At 42.9% G+C, this 12,022-nt stretch overlaps 1 pseudogene; it reads left to right on the top strand.

The window, feature by feature from the left end:
• The first annotated feature begins 263 nt into the window (after positions 1–263).
• On the top strand, positions 264–11,049 carry LOC147268824 (uncharacterized; annotated as a pseudogene).
• Positions 11,050–12,022: the final 973 nt, after the last annotated feature.

Here is a 12,022-nt window from a genome sequence, read left to right as displayed (position 1 = left end):
GTTTACCCCTGATTTACAATCCAGGTCCCAATGTCACTGTTGATGAATGCTGAGTTGCGTTTCGTGGGCAATATATGCCAAGTAAACCTGCCAAATATGGCATCAAATATACTGGACTACGCATGTGATGCGTAGTCCAGCTTTGCCTGGATTATGCAAGTTTACACCGGCAAATCTCCTGGCGAAGCACCAGAAAAAAATCAGGGCACAAGAGTTGTGCTTGATATGGCTGAAGGACTGCATGGGCACATAATTACTTGTGATAATTTTTCACATCTTACGCCCTGGGTGAGGAATTGCTGAAAAGGAAGGTCACAATGTTGGGGACAGTGAGAAAGAACTGACCAGAGCTTCCCTCTGAACTTCTTGCTGTCAAGAACAGGAAGGTAACATCTTCAGTGTTTGCCTTCACTGATAAAGCAACTTTGGTGTCCTTTTGCTCCAAGAAAGGGAAAAAAGTCTTACTGCTCAGCACCATGCACGAAGATGCTGCCCTGAGCAGCAGAGAAGACAAAAAAACCCCACAAATGGTGCTGAACTACAATGACACAAAGGTGGACAGCCTGGACAAGGTCACAGCCACATACAGCTGTCGACACATGACTGCCCGTTGGCCCCTTGTTGTCTTCTTTCACATCACTGATGTGAGTGCATACAATGCATTTGTCACATGGTGTGAAATAAACAAGGACTGGAACAGGAGAAAACTTAGCAGAAGCTTGGTAATGCACTGGCCAAGCCTCAGACTGAGAGAAGACGGTGCCTTCCAAGAGCATCAACAGCTGCTGTAGCCATTGTGAAGGAGCTGCAGACAGGGTCAAACACCCCAGCTCCTCCAATGGTACAGACTGCAGGCAGGAAACATGGCAGGTGTCAGGTTTGTCCCACCCAAAATGATTCAAAGACCAGCATGACCTGTTCCTCATGCAAGAATCATGTCTGCAAGTACCATGCACACACTCTCTGTGCATCCTGTACACAGGAGTGCAGACGAGAAACTGATATTTCAACAATGGATGGGCATGTTATCTCTTAATCTATGATTGGGATTAACTATCAATAATTGATTAAATCAAATGTTCATATTGGTATGGCTGGAAATAGGCTACTCAAGACAAGGTGTTTTGTAGTTAATTTGTAGTTCTAAAACATATTTAGGGTTTTTTTTATCACTTTTTGTCTCTACTGCGAAGTCTCTCCTACAGAATCCATTGCGATCACATCCACATTATGCAAACTAGGCGATGACATCATTTGGCGACTTCTAGCGACTTTTAGGACAGCGAATAGCGACTTTCCTTACTAAGGAGTTGGCAACGCTGGCACTAGCATCTGAATGGAATAATTGAACAGGTAAACCATAAGGGGTTCCCGATGGCTTTGCTCCTCCTCTACCTGCGTTGCGCTAAGCATGTGACCTCACTTCCTGTTTGTACATTGCTGGACGTAGTGCTTTGCTTCCTTGCGCTGGCTAAAGTGTGATCATCCCTGCTAATTCCTTATTCGTTGACAAATTACCCTCCCAAACTCCATATCCATTTGCTTTATTTGGCTGAAGTTTAAAGACTATCTGTCTTGTAGTGACAGTCTTTCTTTCTGTAAACTCTCCACTCTAAGCTAGCAATGGCTTCCCCCTCTCCCCCTTATTTTAATGTAGATTTTCAGAAAAAATGCAAATAATATATTTCTGAAATATGTCTAGCTGCCTTTTTGGAGAATTTACTACATTAGTCCATCCATCCGTCCATTCATTTTCTTCTGCTTATTCCCGTTAAGGGTCGTGGGGGGCTGGAGCCTATCCCAGCAGCTTTCGGACAGGTCGCCAGTCCATTGCAGGGCCAACATACAGAGACGAACAACCATTCACACTCACATTCACACCTACGGTCAATTTAGAGAATCCACCAGCCTAGTCCCCAAATTGATGTCTTTGGACTGTGGAGGAAGCTGGAGTACCAGAGAGAACCCACACAGGAACAGGGAGAACATGGAGACTCACACAGAAAGATCCCGCGCCCGAGCCAGGACTCAAACACAGAACCTTCTTGCTGTGAGGCCACAGTGATGACCACTGCACCACCGTGCAGCCTTTTTACTACATTAGTATATAATAGAATCACAGCATACTGCTGGCATCCCTATAGCCAGCATTTTACTGTTAATTGAAAATATACAAAAAAAAGAAATGGAATGTATTTAGTTAAACAGTAATTCTGTACATATCACATCATAAATACTGCCTGAACATTACAGTCATGGCCAGTAAAATAAGGAAATATGTAATTCATTTGATCACTTACTTTACTCGTATTGACAAAGCATGGGTGGCAAAATGGTGCAGTGGTCAGCACTGAAGGTTCTGGGTTTGAGTCAATGATATGTTGTTCCAGACCTCCTTGTGCCTGCCCTCGCTGGTCTTCCATCTTGGGCGACCAGGTTTAATACAAGTCAGCTTCTTTTGGTTGGTGATTTAAATCTTGACTGGCTGACTGCCTCATCTGATAATCTAAAAGATGTCTGTGACTCACTAAATTCAACTCAGTTGATCAATTATTCAACTCGGCCCATTACTAAAAAGCCATCAAAACCTTCCTTGCTTGACCTCATCTCAACAAAGGCTCCCCACAAGTACACAGATACAGGTGTGTTTGCTGACGGCCTGACTGATCGTTGCACCATTGCAGCTACAAGAATCTCAAAGCTTCCAAAGTCAAAGCCCAATATTATATGCGAAAGAGATGTTAAAAACTTCTGCATCTCAGCTTTTATGCATAACTTAGCTGCCTTTGAGTGGAGTAGAGTTGCTCTATTTGATGAAGTAGAGTTAGCTCTGGAATCCATTTTTATAGTCATTAAACATGCTCCTTCTCAAAAATTTAGGGTAAAGGACTGAAATAATCCCTGGTTTTCCTCTGAAATTGGAAACCTCCTCAAAGAGAGAGGCATTGCTTGGGTTAGGTCTTGGAAAATGAAGACAGAGGTGGACTGGCTCAGATTTTGCCAGCAAAGAAAGAAATGTATTTCCGTTATTAAGAGTGCTAAGTCTGACTTCTACTCGCATGAATCCATAAAAAATATAAATGACCCTAAAACATTTTGGCCGGTCATAAAATTGTCTTCAAATCATGTGACAACGAATGACTTGCCAAATTCTTTAATTACTCAATCTGGTACACTTTCTGACAAGACAGACATACTCAGTTGTTTTAATGATCATTTTACTTCTGCTAGATCCCTGTTTAACAATTGCTGGTCCGGCGAGTGTGACGACACCCTTGACTCTGCGGGGTGAGAGCGAACCCAACACTGACCTGTTTGAGTTCAGTCTGTGTCTGTCGCTGAGGTACACAATGCACTAAAGAGGCTGGACAAAAGTAAAGCAGTGGGACCTCAAAGAAATGAACCAGTTTGTTTGTTTGTTTGTTTGTTTTTAATTTGACTGCTCTCTCACATAATTTTAACCTTAGTCTTACCAGCAATACAATTCCTAAAGTCTGGAAGTTGGCCTTTGTTCCCCCCCTGTTAAAAGAACTTATAAAGGAAAACCTATGGAGCAGGTTCTAAATTACAAATACTTGGGTTTTATCCTAGATCAGGAGCTTTCATTTGAAGCCAATTTCAATATTCTGGTCACTAAATTTTGGGGGGGAAGCTTGGGTTCTTTTTCAGGAATAGAACCCGCTTCTTTCTCAAGGTCAGAAAGAAATTAGTGACAGCAGCCTTCTTGCTCGTTCTTGACTATAGGGATGTCCTTTATTTGAGTGCATCATCCAAATGTCTCATGTCCTTGGACACTGTTTTTCATTGGGCACTGAGATTTGTCACTGGCTGTAGTCGAGCACACACATGCACACATTGGCTGAGCCTAATTTATAAGGCTCTTTTATGCTTGATTCCACCTTATTTATGTGCTTTATTGCAGAGAACAAGCAGCCACTCTTATACTACATTTGTTTTATCTGTTCCTCAGCAAAGAACTGAGTTAGAAAAAAAAGCTTTCAGTTGTGCTGCCCCCTCAGCATGGAATACGCTACAGACTGAACTGAAACTCCCTGAAGTTCTTCCACCAGGAGCCTGTGTTCTATCCTGAGGACAGACAGCGTGAGACCATTGAGCAATGCCTGTGTTTTTAGATCTTACATTGTTGTATCATTGTTGTGTTCCAGTTCCCACACTTTTTACTGGAAAGGGTATGTTGTTAATTCATACTGTCACTTCCTAAAACGGGGCAGCATGGCTCGGAGGTAGAGTAGTCATCTAGCAGCCGAAGGGTCGCTATGTCGATCCTCACTTCCTTTGGTGATCCTGTTGATGTATCCTTGAGCAAGATACTGAACTCCTAATTGTTCCTGATGGCCCTGCAAGGGACTGGTGACCCATCCAGGGAGACCCCTGCCTCTCACCCAAAATCAGCTGGAATAGGCTCTAGCAGCGCCCCCCCCCCCCCCCTTGATAGATAAGCGGTATAGAAAAAAGGATGGAAGGATAGACTTCCTAAAACTGTTCTTATGACATGTGCCAGGTCACCCTTGTGAAAGACATCCTGATCTCAATGGGTTCTTAACTGGTTCAGTAAAGGTGTATAAAACTTTTCAACTTTTCTACACTCTGACTGACAAACTGTCTTGTTCCTAAATGATGGTTCAAGCACCAACTATTCTGAGGCACTGACATGTTCATTGACCCAATTTTTCATATTTTTAATTTTATATTCATTGTTAATGTCTTGGGGCGGCAAGGTGGAGCAGTGGTCCTCACTGTGGCCCCCCAGCAAGAAGGTTGTGGGTGGAGCCCCGGCTGCAGCACGGGGTCTTTCTGTGTGAGTCTGCATGTTCTCCCTGTTCCTGCTGGGTTCTCTCTGGTACTCCAGCTTCCTCCACAGTCCAAAGACATCAAGAGGGACCAGGTTAATCCAGACTCTAAATTGACCGTAGGCGTGGCTGGGAGAGCCATTGGTTGTCTGTCTCTATGTGTTGGCCCTGCCATGGACTGGTGACCTGTCCAGGGTGAACCCCACCTCTTGCCCAAAAGCTGGTGTGATAGGGTCTCGGGAAGGCTGGAGCCTAACAGGACAAGCAGTAGAAAATGGATGTTAATGTATTGATTTTGATAATGAATGCATGAAAGCTACTGAGAAAAATTGCTAATAACATCTTTACAAGCTTTGTGGATTGGGTTTTTTGTTGTTTGTTTTTTGGTTACATTTAAAAACCTTGATCTGGTACATCTGAGGAAGTGTATGTCACACATGATTCATTCAAGAACTACTGGAAAGATAGACATCCCAAGTGTTACAACTTCTGACTGTGATAACTGGTGTAAGTTTGCTCCACAGAAGCTCCAGAGGATGAATTTAACTGTGTCTGTGTGATGATGACAATAAAACGTCTTTGTTCCTTCTCTTTGATTTTAAAAGAAATCATGTCTTTCAAAACTGCCAGCTGTTTTGGGATTCAGAGATTAAAACCAGCAACAATAAATATACACCATCTTGATAAATGTCAGTGTGTAATGTATTGGTTCTCTATTAGTAACTACTCAGTTGAAATGTTTCACATTTAAAATGCATGATAAAACACACTGACATCATGCCACATCTTGAGTACTCTCACTGTTCGGCTCATCTGCACCTGCAGACTATTGAGGTAGACAATAATCAACAAATGATTTGTCTGCTGCAAGGGAATTGTTTTTCACCTTGAAGAATTGGAAAAAGTTGAAACAAAGTTGAATGGGTTGAAGTTAGAGAAGTTTATGAAGCCAGCGTTTCTCCTGTTCATGTCTTCATGCCTGGCAGAGGGAAACTTGTCAAACAGGGCTGGTTGCTGCAGCCACAGCTTGACCAGCTTGCCGTCGCAGGCCGTGTCAACTCAGCATTGACAGACGCTATTACTTGGAAAAATGGGAAAAACACACTCCTGGCTCCTCTTCTTCTGTGTAAGTGTATGGCGACAACTAGCCAAGATTATGTACATCTGAAATTGATCTGGGTGTCAGACAGCTATGCAGCTGATCTGGCAGTTATCAGTCCTCATTCCCCCTGTGGAATGTAATGCTGAACTATTGCTCACCTGATAACCATCAGAAGAAGAATCTCTTTATTTTCACTGCACAAGTACCACAGAAGTGAACGGTTGCTCACACACTAAGTCTGAGCGCTGGTTCATTTAAAAGAATGCAAAAATAGATAACACAAATGGAACTATGCAAATTTACACTTGGACACGTTGTGGGTTTGATTCCCTGGCACTCAGGCACTCAACGATGTTGTTTTCATCATGTGTTTGATAAAAGTTCCATTCTCCTTTCTTGTGTTTCTAACGGCAAAATTAGGTGATTGAATAGAGAAAATGTTGGCTGTTCCACTGAGCACTGGTATCCTACGATTAGTGTTCAGTTGTGTTGCTATGGTTACTAAAACTGACAGAATGTGGTGCTGTACAAACAGCTGCACCCAGAATACCTGTCACTGCTCATAGTTACAAACTGAGTATGTATGCTGTATGCATTTATGCTAAGTATCAGCTCTCCTCTGCTCTACAGAGCTTTACACTGAGGTTCAAGTTGACTCACTGCTCTCATAAGCAAATGCAGACAAAGTGTCACAACATTCTTTGATGACCTTCATATGGTCTGTCTGGGAACTCGCAGAGTGGGGACACTTCTTCAGGCGTGTTCACACCAAACGTGATGTAAAGTTTTTCGCGGGAATTTGACCTCTGGATCATGTTTTTATTCACATCATTTGTGCGAACTCCTTCCCCAGTGAGGAGAATCTGTTTCTGCCATTTCTCTCCATCATCAACCATGGCTGACAGAACAAACGTTGCTGGCTTGTACCTGTTGTGGAAATCTCAGATACAGCAGAAAACCAAAGGCTGCCAGATCTGGATCCATGGCATAATCTGGAAGAGCACACAGCTGGGTGAATTTCTCCAGGAACTACACCCGGACTGGGGCCATTTCTAGCGGTACCTCTGGCTCTCCAGGGCCCAGTTCGATGACCTGTTTGTGAGGATCAGTGCCAGGATATCACAGATGGACACCAACCACAGGTGAAAGGACCGTTGACGTGATGTCACTGACACCAGGGGAATCTCAACACTGATAGGCTCTCTCGACACAATATCACATGAATTTGTCATGCAAGTCGAATATTTTCTACTCGTACGTAGAAGCGAATACGCGAAATTCGCATCACATTATTCGCGTCATTCGTGCCGCCCGCGAGCATACACACAAATTAGTGTCTATTCGCCTCTCTACAGAGACTTTACATGTAAACTTAACGTGCAAAAAATGTGTGTTGTGTTTGGTGTGGACACATGTATACCCTCTATTTGGCCAAATTTCACTGCATGAAGTTGCTTTAAGCCAGAAAAAGGCGTTTAACTAAAAAAGGTCAGATGCTGTAAGCAACACTGCAATAGTTGGAGAAAATGCACAAAAGTTAGCAGTGAGTTCTGTATTTCAGTTAAATGCCATGTTCTGCAACCTAACTCAAACACACTGCAACAAGAGGTTTCACATGTGAAGACTGACAAACATGTTTTCTGTCTATGAAGCTGTGGGGGATGATGTGGAACATCCTGTAGGAGCTGAAATTGGATGAGAAAGTAATTGGCCATATTCAAATGATTCTCCAGCACAGGAAATTACTTTTCAAATTCAAACAAAATTCCACTTGAGAGAACAATGAGTTAAACACTGTGTCACTGTGTTTCTCATGGTTTTTTTTCCTCTCTGTGGAAACTAGATCAGTGTGTCAGGTTTGAAGAATTGATGTTAAAATGCTGCATGAGTTATCAAGGTGAATGTCAAATGAATTACATTTCCACACGAACCCCCCACTCTAATATTAACATACAGATAAAATCTTCCAGCCTCCCTATGGCTGCCTGTTGTTTTATAAATGACAAACACAGTGGTCTTATTATTTTCCCATGAATTTCTACAGAGAAATGAAATAGACTCCCGGAACCTTTCAAGCTCACCTTCCTGCCACAGGAAGGAAACAATAATCAGAGGGGGAAGTGTGTTAGCAAATCCCAATTTATTCAGCTGACTGAGGAAAAGGTTTTATCTGAGAGGCAGAATAAAAGGGATTTAATGAGTCCCAGTTATTCCTGAGCTCCAATCAGCAAAGTCGGACCTCTCTGAGGTACCCCTTCTCCTTCAACTCTTCTGTTCATTTTCAAAGCGTTGTGGCCCCTTTAATTCCCCTCCTGTACATTGCCTAAGTAGAGGTTTGCAACAGTCCTTCTGTGGGACCCCTTGACATTGACAGTGTTCACTCTCTACCAAGTGTGCTAGGTAATCCTTTTGGATCTAAAATCTTACACTCACATCCAACAGTGGCAACGAAGGCCTTGCTAATTGTATGGTAGACATCAAATGTCCAGCAGTTTTGATTATTAATTTTTAATAGTTGGCACATCAATTTTCTTTGTCTTCTTATCTGTCTTTATTTTGCTTTGTGGGGGTGGTGTTGGGCCAGGAAGTGGGTTACCTGATCGAGCGGGCAATTTTTGCTCCTCAACACATTCTGAAATCATCTTGGGCCATTCTACTCCTTCCCCCTCCTTACTGTTAGCCAGCAGTCTGTCTGTGCCAAGGCCATCTCTGTCTTACACACGTGCCAACTGTTCAAATGCTCATTGAAAGCAATTTCACAACATGTTTCTTATGATGGGTTAAATCCCACGAATTGGTCACATGTCACAGTACCACAAGATGTCCCAAGTCACAAAGTGAGTTTTAAATGTTAAGTCACTGTAGAAGTCCATTCCAACAAGGCGGCACCCCAGTCAATTGATTGCATGTGCACAGAGGATGCGTGTCAATGTGAATGGATCCCTACATGACCCCTCCGGTGTGTCGCCAGGGTTACCCCTGAGGCAGAAGCGTCGCGAATAGACAGAGCAAGTTTGATTTCGGCGCCCATGTTTACAGATCTGTCCATTCACAGCGGCTGGCTTGACCTTTGCAGCAGCCGTTTTGGTTTCCGGACTATTTTTTCCACGAGCAAATTTGTCAAGCTAGGCAGGAAGTTGGACACAGGAACAGCATAGAGTATCCGGTCAACTATCAAAATAAAGCAAATTTCAAAAATAAAAGCTCTTTATAATATGCTAAAGGTGGAGAGGAGCTGAATCGCAAGTTGACCAGTGCGGAGAAATCTGTTTTTGGTGTAAACAGATTGGCACCTGCTCACAAGGGAAATGATGCTTAACGGCGCTTCCGCTTCCTGCGTGTCCCAGAGGTTAGTCTCCTGCATCTGCTTGACCAGCTACTAGCACAGCTGTTTAAAGAGAAAATTTCCACAGACATCTCCTGTCCACCGGAGGAAAACATGACCATGACATCAGAGAGGGCTTGACTGTACTGCTGTCTGGCATAGAAACATGATTCAGTGAGCTAATGCACATAATCAGTGGAATCATGCACATTTCCATCATGTTCCCTTCACAAATAAATCCTCTCTATCACGCAGATGGTAGACGTGTCTGGCATGTTGTTGGCGAGGACTTTCTGATGCGAATAAGAAAACTGCTGATTTTACTCACCAATTTTTAACTATTGAGCAGAATTAACTGGCTTACTTAGTTGAACATTAATTAAAAAGAATTCAGACACACGCTTGACTGCAGACATACACTTGAAATACGGAGTGGGGTCATGGACGAATGCATCTGCTGTTTGCAACAGGCAGATAAGGCAGCAGCCATTCAGGGTGTGAGAAAGAAAGCAGTGTGTGTGTGTGTGTGTGTGTGTGTGTGTGTGTGCGTGTACGTGTCTCAGCATGTATGTATGGGTATGTGCCACCTAACAGAAAAGCAAGAAAGACACTTGTGCATTGTGATGTGAAACATATTTCACTATCTTGGACAGAACATTAGATCCTTTTTTCTGGAAAATTGCTGTTAAGAGTTCTTGGCGTCTATGTGTCTGCCCCTTATTAGGTCACTAAAACCACTGTTCTGTAGCAAGGTACCAGCTTCACTGAGCTTTAGTAGATTACTAGGACTGGGACTCGAACCCGGAACCTTCTTGCTGTGAGGTGACAGTGCTGACCACTGCACCACCATGCCGCCTGGATGGAAATCAATGTAACAAGAACTTCACTAATGTACAGAGTAGATGATGAAACAAATCCAACAGAATATCAGCAGAATATCAAAGGAAACAAGTTTAAAATCAACTCACATGAAATATGATGCATGCCAGTGGAAATCGGGAGAAAACCAGTGTGTGGCACCTGTGCTCCCTTTTATACTGATGTCACAACTCTACTGTTATTGAAAACTCTTGTGAGACAACAAATTCAAATTGTGATGATGATGTGAGGAGTGACATGACTGGTTACAGGTTGTTTATTTTTAGACTGTCACAACTCTACGTTTTGCTGCTTCTGACAGCTCAAATCTTCACCCCAGACTCCAAAGTACAACACATGTCTGAAGATGTTGAGCAACGAGTTAAATTTCAACCCTTAAAAAACAAAGAAAAATTCACATATCTGTCAGAGAATTTTTATTTTGAAAAGATGATCACAGTTATGAGTTCTCTGGATTTCAGAAACAAGCATTTCATGTCTTTCTTCCTCTCAAACAGCAGTACAGCGAGGGTCCCGCTGCAGCCCATATCCATCCACAAGTAAGTTAGGTCCATGTACACTGAGGATCAATACGAACTACTGGCAGCAAACATCGTCTGTGGGAGAACCAAAATGGTTTACAAGAGGGGAGAACTACCAAGGAGGTGAAGAAGAATAACCTGCCCGCTGCATTGTCCTTCATCGATTTCAAAAAGGCTTTTGACTGGATGAAAATCCTTAAGGCCTCTGGTGTCCCTTCCAACTTACTCCAGGCAATAGAGACCATGTATGCAGGCACAAAGGCTCGGGTGGTGACCCCAGATGGTATCAGTGAGGAGTCTGATGTCCAGGCTGGGGAAGTGCAAGGCCCTGGCGCCTCTTCATCACAGTCCTGGACTATGCACTCAGGAATGCCATCGGTGGACGAGAGCAGAATCTTGGCTTCATCCTAACACCAAGGAGGTCAAGCTGATTCCCCAAAGTAGTCCTGACAGACTGGACTGGACTTTGCGGACAACATTTGATTTCAGTAGAGAAAAAAAATACCCCTAGAGCCCTAGTCGTTCTGGATCAAAAGGGCTCCAGAGCTAGCAGTATTTATTTCATCTAATTATCAAGGCAACTTTAAGTGGAACTTTGGAAATGAAAAAAAAAGCAATGTTAAAGAGGCTTATTCTTGTCAAGTGGTTTTCCACTGATAAAACAGGTCATGCAAGTCATATTTTCATTGATGAAAGTAGTTGTACAGAGTGGGAGGAGAAGAGGTCATGTTGGTCAACTACGGCCATCAACCAGGGAAAAACTACCTTGCATTGCTTTCTGTTGGGTAAATTTTAAGTGTGCTTGAGTGCCAGCAAGTGTTGGTTATGTTGCTGCTGTCTGAAGAGGAAGAGAGGAAGATGCAGCTGGCTTCAGCTCGAGAGTTGCTTTGAGTGCTTCATTTTCCAGTCAGATTTATCTTCATGAGAGCAGGAACTGACAAAAATTAAAGGATGACATAATGAATTTTAAAATGCTGTCTCTAAAAATGCTCTTTGGTTACCCACAGTTTGGGTGATTAACAAGAAACAAATCAAAACGTGGATCACACAGCATAATTTCACTGTGAATTAAGCAAAAGTATAATTAGCTCCCATGTTATCTACAATTCTACAATTTCATTTAGCAGACGCTTTTGTCCAAAGCGACATATATCTGATATCTGAGTTCCAAAAGCGGGTGTCAAGCATATGGTGTGTTGTCTTTGGAACTGGAGGATGAAGATGAAAAGAATTTGGTGGTCAAAGGTCACCGTCGCTGTCCCTTCACATGCATGTGATATCTGGTGCATTGTAGTTCATGTGGTATCTCTGGAATGCCTTCATGGGATTTCCTCACAATAATGAAGTGAAAAAAATATTGGTCAAAGGTCACTGTCACTTAACA

Source organism: Aulostomus chinensis, chromosome 2, assembly GCF_037954235.1.
Source record: "Aulostomus chinensis isolate RoL2024-O1b breed Wild chromosome 2, RoL_Achi_v1.0, whole genome shotgun sequence".
Classification (NCBI taxonomy): domain Eukaryota; kingdom Metazoa; phylum Chordata; class Actinopteri; order Syngnathiformes; family Aulostomidae; genus Aulostomus; species Aulostomus chinensis.
Note: the sequence above shows the minus strand (reverse complement) of the source record. Positions and strands in the feature narration are given on the sequence as shown.